We start from the raw sequence: 18180 nt of genomic DNA on the forward strand, positions 1-18180 counted from the left end.
TATTGAACATAATATTCTCGAAGACTGTTGCGATAACACCAATAAATCTACACTTATACAGTTGATATTAAATAAAATTAATTTTATTGTTTTAGGCAGCTGATGAGATTACTCTATTAGACGATGAAATAAAATCGCTCGCAAAATACCTTTATTTATTTACGGTGTGTGTGGATATTAATTTACATATTTTTAACTAACTTGTGTAAGGCGTTGAGAATTTCACGTTTGGGTATTTTTGTTGCATCATCTACATAATTTTATTATAACTTAAATCTTTTGTAAAAATATGAATCTGTAAATGTTGATTTAAAAGAGTGTCAATGAGTTTCTCGCCACTTCTTCATCTCATTAGAGCTCAGCCCTTTCTGAAGTGGCGGTGGATATAAAAAGAAAAGAAAACTTTTAACATTCATAAGCGTAATTTCTTTCACCAACATGATTTGAAAATTATTTGATAATTGAGAATGTATCCGCAATCAAACGATTTGATCATAGATGAAACTGACAACATATTAATGGCGTTACAATTATCCGAAAAACATCGTCAAAAAACAGTATACCTTTGATGTTTCACGATGTTTACGTCTCGTACAGATCACCAAAATGTATTTCTGTGATTGTTGATTTAATAAAAACTTACAATCTTTTGAAGATGGCACGTCAATCAATCGGAATTGCGAGAAGTGAATTACTTACTCGAAACCTACTTTTATCTGCGACCCACGCATTCAACAATCATGAGTTAATCGAAAAGTGAAAAACAAGTTACCATTTTATTATTATGAATCACTTTTCGGTCTAGATACTATGGCCTATATTTCACCGGGACACCATGGTGTGGCAACCATTCGCAGCTACCAACGAAATATATACAGCTCTATAGGGAGTTACTCACCTGTGTCCGTTTGGTTCTGCAATCAATTTGGTGGTTCGATCAGCTTTTTTTTAAATAAAAATAAGGGACAAGACGAACAGGACGTTCAGCTAATGGTAATTGATACGCCCTACCCATTAAAATCCATCTTGAAAAACCCAAAAATTCTGAGCTGCACTACAATTGCGCTCGTCAACTTGAGACTTAAGATGTTAAGTCTCATTTGCCCAGTAATTTCAGTAGCTACGGCGCCCTTCAGACCGAAACACAGTAATGTTTACACGTTACTGCTTCACGGCAGAAATAGGAGCCGATGTGGTACCCATAATCTAGCCGGCTTCCTGTGCAAAGGAGCCTCCCACTAAGCTCGGGCGCGTGTTAACTCTTGTGTCTAATTAGGTTACGAACCGGGGTGTCTCGGTGAAATATAGCCGTTATGTGTTGTAGGGCATATATTTTCAAATAGTGATGAAGTATATGAATAAGATATTAATACTAATTGCATTTTGTTTTTAGCAGGGCTAACCTATTCACTGTGAACGGTTTCGGAGCCAAGTTCAAAAGATGGATGATCAAAATAACTTAAAAAGAAATAAAAGAAACTTGAATAGTCAATAATATAGATACTCGACGGATATGGATGCAACTTACACAGAAGCAAATGTTACTTATGATGAATTCTAAAAATAAATTTTTCTTATGAAATGTACTCTGATTTATTGTAGTACTTTCTGTGTATTAGTCGTATGTTTGGGACATAAAATAGAATCGACCAATCACATTTGGTGTGGGAAGAGCAACTGCCGGGTTATTAAACAATTTATAGCGGAAGCGACTCTCTCTGAATGATCTCATTGGTATGTAAGTAATAAATTTACAAAAAACAAACATGGAAAAATTAAAAACAGGGTATAAGTAAGCGTGTTTATTATTATTATTTTAGTTACGACAATATTCGTAACTAGAACATGTAACAGCTAAAATAATAGGTGTTCTAGTCGCGATAGAGCACGCACAATATATTCGAAAGCTTAGTACTCACTGAAGCAACGTTGCCGGTACGTTAACGTTTCTATCGTGGTCAGGTTATTTTGTCGCTTACAGCGTTATTGCAATATTTAATGTAAGTAAGTTCTAGTAATCCTTTACATTGTTCTTAATCCTTGTTACAAAGCGGTTGAAAGTTTTTATTGGATGAGATATTTATTAAATCCCTAACTAAAAAATATTTCACCAATCCAAAGTATGTTCCTAATAAAAATCAAGGCTACTGCTCTTTGAACGTGTAAGATGATGATGTTTTACGAAATGACTGAATCGAAGGTAACGAGCTAAATATTTGAGACTTTTGGGACAAAACGTCACGTGAGTGAAAGCTAGCACCAAGGGAAATAGGCGAGATGATGTAATGTATCATAATAATAACAAACTTCATATTATTACTTTGGCATGTGATAAATGTGGTTTTAAAAAAATAATAGTTAAAAGAGTCAGTTAATTTATAATAAATGATCTTTTGTAGAATAAACTAACAGAAACAACTTATGAGTGTAAACCATCACTAGAAGTAACATCGTGTTGGCTCACACTTATCTCGCATGTAATTACGCAGCAAATATGAATGTGGCCTTTGCAAATATTAAGTCGTTTCAAGGTACAGAAATAATGTCTGCTTATGAGGCCGAAATAAAACATAACTCTTGATTCTACAGTAGCCTTCAAGGCTCCAACGACGATAGTTAGAAAGTTCTAGAATTTCAAAGTTGTCAAAGCTTGAAGATAAACGCGAGAGTACCACGACATGCGACGCCTCGACATATTTGTCGGATAGAGTGCAGGATATTTCCAGCCCTCTGTATTTTCGCCACGGATGTGCTATGCAGCCATCATCCGAGGATGTGAAAGCTTAGACACGAAACTATGTGACTGTTTCCAGTGATGCTAAGCTATATGGAGCTAGTTGGATCTGCTTCTGGGTGGCAAACGCGCCTTCATTGTAGATACTATGTACAAAGCTACTACAAGCTACTATCCATAAAAAATTAGCAAAGCAGAACCTGTTCATCGGCTTTGAATATGAGAAATAGTGACGATGTGTTTGTAATTGTTTCGTCTACCCTTACAATGCAAATTCTGTCTACAATCACAATTGCTCGTGCCAATTAAGACATTATATTGAAGTCTCAATTGCCCGTAATTTCACTAGCTGCAGCGCCCTACTAAGCGAAACACAATAATGCTTGCACATTTCTGGTTCACGATAGAAAGAAGCGCCGCTGTGGTAGGTTCCTAGCCAGCGTCCTATACAAAGAAGCCTCTCAATGGCAAAAAACTTAGACATCAAATGCATCCATTGCAACGTATTACAACATAACTTTTGTGGATAGGTAGGCCGAAACCATCGGACATGGTCTGATAGCGAACCATATTTGATCGTATGTCGCATATGTCCATAGCCCAAAATTATTATTATTATTACCAGATTTTCAGAGATTTATACCATCTCATATGGACCAGTACTGGACCAAAGCCTACCATGTGCTTAGGCTATTACAGCCCTGCTGGGAACATTGCAATATTTATTTCCACATCCGTCCGACTGTAAGTTTCTTTTAATCGAGTATAATATTACACAATATTCATTTAATGATTTTAATTAAATTTAATTTCCACGAGGCTACGAACCCCGGCAAAAATTTCATGATGTACTCAGTTTAAAGTACCATCAAGTGAACCCTATTCGTTTCTGTTGATGATGGACAAAAAATATTGAGTGTCCGTACCACGAGCTTCGGTATACTAACATGAAAATTTAATCAGTCAATGCATAATATGTTGTGTAAGTATAATGTAGAAAAAGAAATATAATTTATTCACTTTAAATTATAATCTTTGCCCATGTTTCATTTGTTATGGAAATGATCAACAATGAGGCTGTTTCGAGATTAACAAATCATGAAATGAACACGATAGAAATCTTTCGTGTGCCAACAACAAACAGTATAATTGACGATTTAATTTATAATTATTTATATTAGGCCTGCTTGTATAAATAATATTTTTATTTGTGAGAAATACATAAAAATCTTCATCTCAAGTATAATTATTGTTGATGCTGAAATGTGATTTATTATTATAAATTGTTTCTAATTTTATGTGTGACCTGTGCCTGGTTTATCAACATACACGACAGGTCTAACATTATTTAGCGTCTTTGTAACCACACGTACTCAGAAATATCCATACCAAAGATGGAACAAAGAAAATTATTTATCAAAAGAAAATTAAAAAATTCCTCAAAAGAACCAACAAAATAAGATCATATGTTGAAACTTGAAAAGTTAACATATCTATAGGTACGCTAAAACGCAGAGCAGGAGTAACATCAAGTAATTAGCACAGCGTCACATTACGAACAACATAAACAAATGAATGTAACGATACACACTCAGATTAATAAACATATGAACAATCATAGCATCGCGATCGTCAACGTACGACTTTAGAATTCTCAACTACAAGATGCTCGACGGAGGCGACACTTTGAATATAGATTAATTGTTTATAACAACGGACTGATGCAGACAAAGAAGTATCAGATAGTACGCACATTCCACTAATGAGCCGGAATTAACATGAGGTCTTATAACTTACAAGTGTCTCGTCATATTACCATATATTGAAGTTTATTGCCCGTTTCTCTCTAAGTCACAGTAATATATAACTTTGTAGATTGTTAACCAGTTATTATATTTGTTAGCATTAGATTGAATTTAGCAGCATTGCGAACTATAACATTAGTATTTACCCATTCAAATATTAGCAATTTAAATTTATATTAATCACCTTCAACTACAACAACAAATCGTATCAGCATTGTAATATCTTCAACCAGTATTCTAGTTCCTCTATGATTGCGAATAAATTAGTATTAGAGAGCATGAGGCTAAGTATTTGTAACATTATCAAATAATATTGTAGCGTCATAAAGGATTTGGGAACAGTTGAGTGATTTCGGAAATAATACAAGTATACAAAGAGATGGGAAAATGCAAGACTCATAGCATTAAAATTAGTTTTGTAGCGGTACAATTGAATGATCGCGTTCTAATCAGTGGCGATGACAAAAAACGTAAATTGAAATCGGCACATGACGTACCACAGCCCACAGACAATACGAACGGTACCAAATGAACAGTTACGAGGAAGGAACGTGACATAATAACCGCTAAAAATATATTCTTTACGCTTACACATTCGGGTCACTGCGCTTGTTCCAAACAATTAGGTGGCAACTACATTGGTGTGATTAAACGGAATATTGACTACGATAGCTAAAGCTGCTGAGCAACAACTACTTTCGCGAGTGTCATGCTGCCATTGGCAATGGCAGGAGCAAGACGCAGAAGATATTATAGGACCTACTGCTAATGAGAGTATGGACAACAGTTACTCCTTCTAAATTACATCGTGTGTATATACGATACTCATCTTATAGGAAATAGTTCTGCTTCTTCCAACGTCATCTTGCAACATACACAGACATACAAGCGCGATGCATGTTGGAAACTCTTTCTAAAGAAGAGGGCTGTAGATCCTAGAATTTAATTTCATCAAGAGAACAAGAGGTTTCACAATAGAAGTATTGCTAAAATTCTCGCCAGATACTGCAGCCTGTGAAAGCTCGTATTTATGTCTAAAATATATTTACGAATCTTATTTTTATGTACCTAACTATGGAAGTCAATGGTGCACTGTACAAGTATTTATCAGTAACTAAACATTGAAAGCTCATGGTCGGTCAGAGGGCAATGGAGAAGGCTATGGTCAGAGTTTCCCTGCGAGATCGAATCAGAAATGAGGAGATTCGTTGGAGAACCACAGTCATCGACATAGGCCAATTCATTGCGAAACTGAAGCGGCAGTGGGCAGGGCACATAGTTCGACAGTTACCACACGACTAAGGAGAAAAGTGAGCTTACCGAGCTTACATTGTCTTGCACACTTTTGTCGTTCTGCTATCACACTGCTTTTTGATAAGATGTCTATAGCTTAATGTGTATAGAACGTCTTAGATTGTCAGTTTCAAATTTACGTAACTAACAATATCGCGCAGCATTTTTAATTTAATTTCTTATGCCGAAACTATTATGATGACTAACAAATATAATAATATACAGTTTAATTTTTATTCTCATAGTGAAATTGGCGCCCTAGAAGAGGCATTGGAGAATTTATCATACAAAAATTTTTACGTCGTCGCAGGTAGCGTTTTAAATTGAGCAAACTCGCGATATGGTGATTAATAGAACGAAACACGAGTAAATATTGGCTTTAAAATTGATAATAAATTAAATTTACAACGTATCAGGGGAGTGAAAAAAATATTTATTCAAGCTACGTCAATCATGCAAGTTTTCCACTTAATCTATTATCAAACAGACGTCGACGAGAGAATTGTAACAGCGATAAGATCGTAACTGTTAATTTTGTGCTACAAACCTATAGTAGACTAGAACAAAGACAATATTATACAAACCGACATGAATATTATATTTTCTCTGACACGCAGTTCAAATGTAAACTTAGGGTACTTGTACAATAATTACATTCATACGCGATTAGTCAATTTTAAACTCAGTTTACCCGTGTAAAAGAGTTTTTACCTACTATTGGCTTTTCACCAAAACAGACTGAAAGGAGTTACAGCTAAAATGAATTTAAATGCAAAACGCAAAAATTTGGACGCTTCACAAACGAGTTCAAGAGGTTTGTCACACGTTAAATTATAAAATTATAGATTTTCTTCGTACATATTGCTGCCGGTTTCGACAGCTTATTGATACATTTTATTGTTTACGATACATGAACCCCGTTTTCGTGATCACGTTTAGTTTTTTTTTGGTGAAATCGCTTTTTCTTTAACCAAGTTTAAGAACGACGTTTGAAGTTAAGTTAAACTAGTTTTGGCATAAATAAATAGTTTTATTAAACCCAGTCGGTGAAATCGTGGCTAAGTCTGACGTTCTGATGAAAGAGGTGGAAAAAGTATAGATAAGTATGAGTCTATAAAATGATGTCTGCTTTCCCTACTTTCGGTTTGTGTTATTTATATCCTACGATATGTTAGACACATAGCGGTACCTCCCGCCCCGTGCCGCTTAATTGTTGATTGTTTTTTGATATAATTTGAATTCAAAATTTAAATTGATTTTTATTTTAAACCAAAGCAGTCTCTCCTCGAGAGCCCAAATTCCTACCTTTTACTATTGGTAAGTTTTACCATAAAACTATCGAAATTAACAAATTTTTCAAATTTTTTGTCTAGCGAAACAAAACATCCTCTTATTCCACCGTGCTAAGAATATATTTATTAATATGAACTTTAATTGACTTATTTCTCAAATGTAATTTCTTTAACATGTATTTAAATTTACGATCAACATCACGACAGTTGACCACGTTTTAAAACTTACCGAGTGAACTACTAATAAACGAACGTAAGTTCTTGGTCGCATTCATAAGACACTATGCTTTTTATTTAACAGGATTGTAAGTTATCCGCATGTGAATCAATTTAAAAATAATGTGCGCTTGGGGATCCACCGCAACACAAAGTCCCTCACGCATTTTGTTCTCTACATGTTACATGAGGCAATCGTTTTGGAATGGGTGGTAGTTTTTGACTTTCAATAAGTGATGTCACATCCTATTTTGAATAAAAATATTTAAATTTGAATAACCTTTTTTCACTCTCTGTAACATTTATAATATGCTAGTTGATGCCCGCGACTTCGTCCGCGTAGATAAAGGGTTTGTAAAAATAATAAGTAAGTATGGAATTGAAGATCAACTTATGCCCTATTCCAGTTCCGGTTCTCGTTTTCGCTTCCGTTCCCAACATATTATATGAATCTTATTTCGCGGAAGATTGCTATGGCAAACTAAATCTACTATTGGTGTAGTTATAGCTCTTCGACGTGAATTTCAGTTTTTCACAAATACCGTGGAAACCATGGATTTTTCCGGGATAATATGTATATGTCCTTTCCCAAGGTCTAGTCTATCGCTGTACCAAATTTCATCAAAATCAGTTGAGTAGCTCCTTCATGAAAGCGTAACAAACACACTTACATTCACATTTATAATATTAGTAGGTAATATTATTGCAATATTAACATAAATAAATAAACATAACAAAAGTGAAAACTTCATTAATGCCAGGTTACATACGAAATACAACTATTTAGTTTTATATTCATAAATTTACAATATACATGTTATGTAATTATAATTGTGTCATTAATTACTCTGTTAAAAGTTCTGTCTGATCGCGTTCCAATAATCGACACGCGCCGACCTGAACTAGCGTTACCTACCTAGTGATGCGTGACAGATCAGCTACATTCAATACACACAGAATAAATGGCTCAGCACACCTAAAAGTTTTCTCCTTAAGACACAGCGTATCTTAAAAAAAAACTATACAAAACTACTCGAAATTCATGGTTTGTGAAGAAGAACGGGATTCAATTTCGTTCTGTGTGCACAAACACACGAGCAAGGAACCCAGACAAACAATGCTCATATTACAATTATTGCTAGAAAAATGTATCTCGAGTCGGATTTCAAAAGTGTAGTGGGAAAATACAAGGAATGTGTAACATTCACAGGAATTATGACCATACCTACTTGAACAATATTTTCAGTTTATCAGTTAATTTTTTTTTCAATGACACTAAAGGCCGAGACGAGCAGAACGTTCAGCTGATGGTAATTGTTACGCCCTGCCTATAACAATGCAGTGCCGATCAATATTCTTGAATAATCCAAAAATTCTGAGCAGCACTACAATTCCGCTCGTCACCTTGAGACAAAAATTGTTAAGTCTCATTTGCTACCAGTAATTTCAGACCTACCGCGCCCTTCAGATCGAAACACAATAATGCTTATACATTACTTTTTCACGACAGAAAAAGGCGCCGTTATGGTACCCATAATCTAGCCTGCATCCTGTGCAAAGGAGCCTGGTAAATACAACCTATTCCTGCGATATTGACCAGAGCATGGTCCATCTTGTAGGACATATCCGGAAGATCGTGTTGGTAGGCCACCAACACAACCGACCACAACACACCAACACAGTCGACCTATGTTTCTGCCCACTGCCACTTCAATTTCGGGCTCATCTGAGCTTTGTCGGTGACTTTGACGACGGATTTTTGGTGACGGATCTCCTCATTTCTGTTTCGATCTCGTAGGGAATATTAGAGCATAGCCCTCTACATTGCCCTCTGGGCCACCATGTGCTTCCTCATAAGGATTTAGTACCTATACTATTTTCTTCTATCAAATATTTCAAGGATTTTAGGATTTATCCAACAATAGTCGCCCTAATTTGTCTTTTTCAAATCAATCGTTTTTTTTTTCGATAATCACAATATCAGTGACATTGAGTAACATTTAGGATAACGGTAATATGTATTTGCAAAATCTAATATCACAATATATTATATTTAACAGATAAGATTAAAGCCAAAGTCGCGATGTGATTGAATCACGCATTATCTATATAATTATTATTATTACAATGCACCCCGTTTTGTTATAATAATGTTAATATCGATAGAAATAATAATTATTGATGACTTTTTTTATGACTAAAAGGTAAAACTGTTCGGCACGAAAACCGATATTAAGTGATATAAGTGGGAATATGGTGGGCGTTGCATACTTGAACCGATACACATACAAACAGATTATTTTAATACAAATTAAAATTGTAACCAAAATAAAATTGTAATTAATGAACGATACGGGATTCGAACCCGCGACCTCTCAGGTGCCCTCCGAGCGGTCTTTCCAACTAAGCCAACCGTTCGAGTACGTTATTTAAATATTTTCAATTGTATGACAATTAAAATACTCACGTTTTGCACTAGGCTGTTCAGTAAGTTCAAAAACGGCTGACATGTCCTCGCGATCATAATATTTTTGTAGACGTCATACAGCCGTTCCCAATATACTATCTACAGATAGAGATAAATTACTACCTTCTACTGCCAATAATCTGAACCTGGCCCAATATAGCCGATAAGTAATTCTTATCGCCATATATTGGGACGCGTGAATTGCAATTTCCATACAAACTTCTATCGCTGGTAAGCTATACGTCGTCCCATTGACAGACAGCGTGTACGGATAAGGTGAGTTACTGTCGATAAGTTTATTGGCGCAGAAAAGTCAACGATAGTTACGATTTTTATCTCAAGTCAGAGATAGACTGAATATTGGGAACGGCCGATACAGAATCGAATAGTCTATAGATCTATTAAGCTATATATTTTAGAAACTTTATCAAAAGTTAACTATCTATTAAACTTGTTGAGTAGCCTTAATGGCTATATTTCGAAATATGCAACATTTTATCATAATTAATTGAACACTGTATCAAAATACAAACAAATTATCGTTGATGTTATTGTAAACTATTGGTTTGTATAAATGATTGTGAATAGATGTGGAATAAAAAAAAATCCTTTCATCTAGTGAGTAAGATAAAGTAATTAACATAATTTAATACATATATTTATAGATGTTATAGTACATGGCTGTGACAAAAAAATATTTATGATTCTACTTTAGACATTAGCAAAGTGAAAATGATTATTCATCAGTCGTTTATAAATATTACTGAGAAACTGATTGCTCAAATACAAATTGTACTTTGATAATATTAATTCTATGATAAAAATCTATATCTGCTCCAAATTTGCCACATATTTAGTCAAGTCTAATGTCATTTTACATTTACTTTTTTGACTTACTCGTGTAAGACATTCAGTATTCGACGTGTGAGTATTTTTGTTTCGTCACTTTACAAATGTTTTGTAAAACGATGAAGCTGTAAATGTTGATTTAAAAGAGTTGCAATGAATTTTTTGCCACTTCTTCTCATGAATGCTCAATATTTTCCGAAGTGGCGGTAAATGTGAAAATAAAAAGACTTTATAAGTTAACCCACATGAATAAAGTGATTTTGAATTGATTGAGTACTGCCGTAGCACAATAGAAGGGATATTTTACGAAATGACCAATATTGGTCTCCGATGGCACGACATTACTTTTATTTACTTCTTCTTTGATAATTATAATGATTCGTTAAAAACCACCTCCAGTTAAGAACAAAAGCAGCGTGACGGGGTCACTTTGCACTTGATTTAGAAAGGTTTTCAGTCTTACACGAACGCTAACTGCGTCATTTAAAATATAACAGATAGGTATTACAAAAAGGGAGTACAGAAATAGTAAACAAAGCATAATGTATATAAATATATACAATATGACGGAATATTCTAGGCTTTTTGTTGATTCTTATAATCATAGGACTTACTAAGTTGAACAATTAGTATCGTAGTTTGCTTTTCGCTTATTGATAAGCGAACAACCCAAACAGAAGACGGCATATTTTATGCGTTATATTACGTATTCATTTACATGGTAACTGAAGAAACTTTGAAGTCTTAACTTAATGGTCCTATGAAATGTTAAATAAAACATTAAAAGCTTAATTAAAATTCTTGACCTACCACACGGCGTAAAGTAAAATAGGTAAAACTGACGGAGCAATTTATAATTCAATCACTACAAATGTAGATATCCAGAAATATAAATATTGTATAATAAACATACAAGAAATACTCTTAAGGCTGAATCATCTCAAACAAGCAGGAATACCACAGGAATGTTGTTGAAAGTGCAAGCGATCCGAGCCTAGCGAACACAAGACACATAGACGGGCACGGGCCATGTACCGACCTCCTTTCCCTTAGCACTGGCGCAACTTAAACAAAACTAGACGAAGACGTCGTCGAAACACGAGATCGCGATAACTGCGCTTACGACTTTCACTGATCGACTTGTGCGCATGCGTGCGTACCTCGCGACGAATTGAATAGTACTGGCTTCACTTGTGAGTTGTGAATCGAGATTGTTTGCGGTCTGATGACTGACAGCGCTTCGTTGACAAGCCTCGGCCGCCGCCCTGGATGTCACATCACCTGATAAAGTGACACATCCATCATGCCTCGTACCCCCAATATCAACACAATCGTTACATGACCAACACGCAATTGTATCTACAACTCAGATCACCGATATCACACATCTTAACTTATCAAGAAGAACATGTTGTTCAACAAATCATTGTACCTTTTGTATCTATCAATTTCCTAATTCGCCTATTTTTTATAGTAAGAGATTTCCACCTATGTTTTGATTGAGTCATCAAGATATCTCTGGAACCATAAGGCGAAGAGACTTGAAATTTGGTAGGAATATTTCTTTCGCCGAACAGAACGGATTTTATGAAATTCCACCCGCATATTTATTTGTTATTATGAACAGAACAACGTCTGTCGGGTATTAATATTACTTACATTTACAGTGTATATATTTTTAACAATTCACTAGCAGAGCGATAATTATACTTTTGCCTATTCCACAGCTATGCTCTTCGAAATGTTACAAAAAAATTTGAGAAAATAGTCAATTTGAGTTTTTTTAGTGTGACAAGTGAGTTTCGAAATAAACAAACTGTCTACCCAACGCCTAAAGGCTTAGCTAGACATATTCAAATTTTGAGTTTGCATAAATAAATCCTATATCCTAAAATATAATAAATGAGTTTGGAGCAAAATTATTGAGGTTACAATAAAATTACATCTTGAACCGAAAGTTGAAGAATACCCAAACGATATTGCGGAAAATATTTTGCGCAAGTACCAATATAGTGCCTTGAAATGTATTTAAGAATAATGTAGGTATATTATTAAATTTCAGGCTAGCCCGATGTACAATGTGGATGTACATAAATTTGCACCAATTTTGACCTCAATTCTTTAGCTGGCAATTTTGAGATCAGCAAATTCAACAGCTACGCTTTGCCCATGGAACCTGACTCCCATTTTCATGTTTTAATGGGATTCCAATGGGATGACAATTCCAAGTTTAAATGAACGTTACAATTGTAAAATGAATATCATTTCGCTATTTCAAAAACGCTTGTGTTATTTCCCAAAGTCCATCAAGTTAATTAAGAGCTGGGCATGAATAAAAAAATACTCAAACAATGGTTAGGGAGTGAGAAGGCACTTGACAATAATTGTTAAAGAACACGTAGCCATACAAGTGGGGAAACTTTCCGAGTTGGGGAAACTGAAGTTGTACAAGTATCGTTATATTTAGTGTTGTTTTAACAAGATTTACTAATTAACAACAAAAATCTATACAGGCCGAAATTTTTTTCAGTACTACTCCTTATACAAGTGTTCGACGGGGGCAAATAATGTCACAACCACACCTTTTTTTTATGCACATGTGCCTTTCTTTTTTATTAAGAAAATAAAGGGTCGAGACGAGCAGGACCTTCAGCTGATTGTAATTAATACGCCCTGCCCATTACAATGCAGTGCCGCTCAGGATTATTGAAATACCCAAAAATTCTGAGCGGCACTACAACTGCGCTCGTCACCTTGAGACATAAGATGTCAATTCTCTGGGCAAAACCAGTAATTTCACTAGGTACGGCGCTTTTCGGACCGAAATACAGTAATGCTTACACATTACTGCTTCATGACAGAAATAGGCGCTGTTGTGGTACCCATAATCTAGCCGGTATCCTGTGCAAAGGAGCCTCCCACTTCCATTCCGGTTTAAGCTGTTGGTGCTGATGTTATTACAGGCATTCGATTCATTAAGTATATATAATTTCAGGTCATCTTTTTTCGCACGAATATTGATTAATATTGAGACAATATTTGTATAACTGAGTGACACGATGTATGAGTCTAACGAAGTGAATACTTTTAGGGTGCGTTAAGCATTTACGCGAATGGAAACGAATATCAAATTCCCCAAAAACTTGCTGCTATTGCTAAATGTAAGTGGCTTGGACTTATGTATGGGCATTGCATTGGTTCAAAATGATGGGTGCCTATTAAGATTAATGGTAACAAAAATATGGCGAAAAATTTCAATTCTCAACCTTGTTTGTTGGTTATTGAAATATGACGTCATAGTACAGACGCACCAAGTGCGCCAAAATTGCATACGTAGGTATAAAGTGTCCGCTTAATTTTTTATTAATATGTACCTAAATTGAATTATTTTCAGGCGTTTAAAAGTTTTATTACATAGCGATGTAAATCAGCCAATAAAAATATAAGGTCCAGTATTACTTGGTTGTTTTTCATGACAGTATGTCAAGGACTCATTACCCGGGATGCGATAAATTGTCGTTCGCTACATATAGACACACAATACGTACATAAGCATCGGACCAGCACATGTTATGACGAAACGTTAGCTAAGACCTTTTCCAAATTTAACAAATTATTAAATAACATACCGTCGCGCTAACGCGGGCGAGAAAATTATCAGAGCGATAAGGACAACTGCAGGCTAAGAACTCCAAAATTGGGAAATACTTTGGAAAACGAACGGGAAGGAACTAAGTACCTCCTTTTTGAATTAGTCTTATACTTACAAAAACAAAAACATATTAATATTAAAAAATAATAACAGTGAAATAGAAAAAAAAACACATAATGATAATGTTGATCTTATTTGATAATTTACATGACCTAATGACCATATGGTATCGCGACGGATTCGGATCGCGCGGTAGAATATCTCATTTGAAGTAAAAAATTCGCAGATATAATTACCCACTAAACTGGCAGGTCGTTGCAGTACCGCCCTCACTGATACACTGCATATCCAGTTTATTATTTAAAACTGATTATATTGCCCCATAAAGAAAATTTATAAAATACGACACACAAAGATAAGAGGCATCACCAAAGCTACAAACGCTTTGACCTTCGCCCAAAAGCGGAAATGGAAATGGGCTGGACATGTAGCGAGAATGGCTGATAGAAGGTGGACCATAAGAGTTACCCAGTGGAAAGGTCCTTCAGACAAGAGGAGAACTCTTAGCCCGCTGGGAAGATGATCTGAAAAGATTAGCTGGCATAGACTGGTGCTCCATAGCACAAGACCGACAAGAATGGGCTTGGGAAATCTTTGGAGGAGGCCTTTACTCATACAGGGGTTCTTGTTAACCCATAAATTGTTTATATTATATTTTAATTTAATCTTACACATTACAAAAAAAAAACCAAAACTAAATTACAAATACAATGTAAATTGGTGTTTACTGTAAAAAAAACTATTGTTAACAAGAAATAAAAAGGCTTATTATTATTATTATTATATTGCCCCCACGGGTAGCGAGTGCTTGACGATACGATTGTATATTTCACTAGCTGACCCGGCAAACGTTGTTTAGCCATATAAAGTATAATTCACGCGATAGTTAAGTAAGTAAGTAATAAGTAATAAAATATTGCCTATATTATAGCCTGTACATCATTTTGTTCTATTGTCAATAGCTTTTGCAGCGCACGCAAAAATAGGTTTTCGATTTTACACCTTGTGTTACAAAATAGCAATTTTATAACGGATCCCTAATTTTGAAAAAAAAAACAGCCTATAGCCTTCCTCGATAAATGGACTACCCAACACTGAAGGAATCATTCAAATCGGACCAGTAGTACCTTAGTAGTAGATTAGCGCGTTCAAACAAACAAACAAACACTACAGCTTTATAATATTAGTATAGATTAAATAGAGCGCCATTTGTTTCCGAAGCGGTAGTAGTATTAGAAATGACTTCCAAATTCCAAAAGAATCAATCTTGAGAAAATAATTTTATGTCTTTTTACTGTAGGTAGTCATTATATTTTGGCGCATAGTTGAATATAGTGAAACAGCAGATCTGTACAATCAAATTGATGGACTTACATTATGGTTATAAAAATATACGATCTTGTTTTTCCAGACTAAAGAGTTAATAATTATTTTACGTTGACAGAATCCATTACGGATGCCATAAATCTGTAATGGGCTTGTTTCCGTGACCTTGCAGTTGGGTGGGAAGGTTACTTGCACTACCCATTCACGATTGATTCAATATGTCGCCGATGTTGTTTTATATATCTAAAAGCCATGATATAAGTTATTATATATTAACAAACATAAACTTGTTACGCCTACTACTCGGTTAAGTCGAGTAAGTAAGTCTTTTAGTGGGCGATGTATATGCTTTTACAATATGATCCCAGAAAATGTACAAAACAAATGTGTTACGAAATTTAAAAGAAATCTTAAAAAACGTTTGTGTGGGAAACGTTACTATAGCATAAACGCTTTTCTTAATGATACCACAGACTGGGAATGAAGCGAACACACTCAGGCACCCTCTGGCATTGTAATCAATATTTTTATACAAACAAAATTCTTGCGCCCGTTCTTCTCAGTTCTGAGGCAGTCTATTTTGAATGGGTGGTAGTTTTTGGCATTCAATTTTTTTTAATCCTATTTTCAATAATATATGAATAAAATATTTGAATTTGAAGGCTACAAAGTGGGTGTGGGAGGTAAATAATCCCTCGGAAGACGCGCGTTTGTAATGCCAGACATCAACTACATGTGGGTGGACTTTTATAAATTTTCACTATGTTTGAAATAAAATTAGCTCGATGAACTATGGGCTAACGAAACTAGCATTAAATAAGTCCCATAAAAGTCTATCGGAAACTAAAATGAATAGTCCTGTCCAACCATCATTTTCAAGAAGCGTCTTTCTTCGTGAAGGTCTTTCGCTCAGACATTGAATTCAAGCTCTAAAGGTTGATGATATATACGATAATATATATTTATACAATTTATCGATAGTTAAACCACTTTTAACTTTGAACACGGTTCATATATTGGATGCAGCACCATACTAACTATGTAATTTGTGTATATTACAGCCATTGCAAAATACTCTATTGATTAAAAAGAGTGGCCGTTCAGTTTCTTGTATGTTCTCCTCACGAGCTCTTTACTTTTTCTTTTACCTTACTTTGTTCGAACATATGGTAGATTCAGTAATTTAAAAGAAATATTAATAGTGACGATTCAAAAGCGCTTAGTTTAAACCTAATTAAATAAAGTTTATTAGATTTATATACAATTATATATATATGTACCTACCTCTATCCTTAACATGTGCTGTGAAATTCCCATATTGATTGCATCGGAAGCCAGAAAAAGGAGCAAGAGTAATAAAGTAACAATGAATTTGATTCAACTCTCGGAATGTAATGTATATTCATATTCACATTCCGTTCTGAGGAACTCGTTTGAGAATATTCATAAAGTTGCGTTCAGTTTATCATTTGCATACTTTGAATTTTTCGTTTGTTGTTACTGCAGTTTTGTTTTACAATACCGTCATATTTGCATTCAAACTGTTTGTTATTCTTGTTTCCCTAATATATATGTCGCAGGGATATGATAAAAACAGTGATTTGATCAAATCTCGGAGAATGTTAAAATAAGAACACGGTTTTATCATTTCTCGAAACAAATCTAGTGATTTGATCAAATGCCAGAGTTGGTTCCGTGAGATGATAAAAAGTTTTTTCTTTGGTATTTAAAAGGTTTATTTGGTAAGACTTAGACATAATTTGGAAAGAATTTAGTAAAGTAGGGGAAGGGGGAGGGAGGGAGATGTCCTCTGTCCCCTGGCTAACTATCCCACTCCTATGAAAAGGTAACGCACCATTACCCGCACGCACTAACGTGGTGGAACCTAACCTGTCCGGGTATGACTCAAGACTGAAGCTCGCTTCGCTCGCTTTTACATACTAAGTTCTTCTAGTCGCGTCACTCATTGTCATTTCACGGAAACAACTCTGGCATTTGATCATATCACTAGATTTGTTTAGAGAAATGATAAAATCGTGTTGTTCTTTAAACATACTCCGTGATATATGTCGCAGGGATATGATACTAACAGAAATTGGCCAATTCCCTAAGTGATAGAATGCACGCACACTATTTGATCATTCGTGTTTTTTTTTAATAATATAGGCCATTATAATATGGGCTTCTACTTGGTATAAGAGAAACTTTTATCTGTTTTGAGGTTAGGTTACATTAATGTGATTTTCAAGAGACTGGTGCGTTACCTTTTCATGGGACTGGGGGAGTGAGCCAGGGGAAAGAGGACATCTCCCTCCCTCCCCCTTCCCCTCTCACCCCCCTCCACCTGCGACACGAAACTAAATTCTTACCAAATTATGTCTTAAGTCATACCAAATAAACCTAATAAATACCAAAGAAAATACTTTTTGTCATTTCACGGAACCAACTCTGGCATTTAGTCAAATCACTAGATTTGTTTCGAGAAA

At 35.0% G+C, this 18180-nt stretch overlaps 1 protein-coding gene across 13 annotated transcripts in view; it reads right to left on the reverse strand.

Moving 5' to 3' along the window:
• Positions 1 to 18180, reverse strand: part of LOC126971093 (TLD domain-containing protein 2) — a 173633-nt gene that overhangs the window by 114494 nt on the left and 40959 nt on the right. For 4 of the 13 annotated variants that reach the window (XM_050817220.1, XM_050817217.1, XM_050817218.1 and 1 more), the window contains exon 1: positions 11696 to 11861. The exons of 5 other annotated variants lie outside the window; for them this stretch is intronic. The gene's annotated coding sequence lies outside the window, so the exon portion shown is untranslated. Of the gene's footprint in view, positions 1 to 11569; positions 11863 to 18180 lie in introns of those variants that run through there. 4 more of the 13 variants (XM_050817216.1, XM_050817213.1, XM_050817215.1 and 1 more) reach the window with 3 other exon arrangements.

This window comes from Leptidea sinapis, chromosome 23, assembly GCF_905404315.1.
Source record: "Leptidea sinapis chromosome 23, ilLepSina1.1, whole genome shotgun sequence".
Classification (NCBI taxonomy): domain Eukaryota; kingdom Metazoa; phylum Arthropoda; class Insecta; order Lepidoptera; family Pieridae; genus Leptidea; species Leptidea sinapis.